The sequence below is a fragment of the Argentina silus genome, assembly GCF_951799395.1.
Source record: "Argentina silus genome assembly, chromosome: 1".
NCBI lineage: Eukaryota > Metazoa > Chordata > Actinopteri > Argentiniformes > Argentinidae > Argentina > Argentina silus.
This window is the reverse complement of record NC_139655.1, coordinates 14,779,614-14,780,387: the sequence shown is the minus strand read 5'-3', so window position 1 is coordinate 14,780,387 and position 774 is coordinate 14,779,614.

Genomic DNA, 774 nt, shown 5'->3' with positions numbered 1-774 from the left:
AGGCATTCACAATAACATCTAAATAGCAATAGATAGTTTTCTACTCAAGTGAAGGAAGTGCAATCAATTTCAATTCACTGAAACATAACTGAATTGAATAGAGCTTATTGCATGCTGATTTAAAAACAAGAACACTTGATTTAGCAAGCAAATGCAGTTAATCATCTCGTGTTGAACCATAAAAATAGCAAGATGAAAAAGCTTTTGTGTCACAAAACTAACAATGCCCAATAAGATCCATAACTTATTATCATATGACAAAATCCAAGCCAGAAACTTGCAAAACGGTTCTCAGTATTCACCTACAGTATGTATTGTTCAATAGCATCTTCAATAGTACCTTTGGAAGGTGCATGACACTTAAAATCAATCAATCAATCAATCAATCAATCAATCAATCAATCAATCAATTAAGCTCTGATCAACCCTCCACAAACTGCATTCAAGTGCCCCAGATGCTCATAAAACAAATATCCAATCGAACTTCCATTAAAGTTGAAATGGTCAAATATTTCAAACACCCTAGGGACCCTGTCATACATCGAAGCACAGTTCCCATTTTGTATTCAAATTCAACTCAACTCAAATGACCCTTGAAGATAAATAATATTTATCCAATTCAACTGAACAAAATCCATCCATCAATTAACCAATTTAAATGCAATTATACAATTAACCAAACCTTAACACTTGTGATGAAGACTGTGGATTCATATTAAAACATTTTAATATCTTTAATATCTAACTCACCTTTCTTCTGTTTGTCCCACTGTG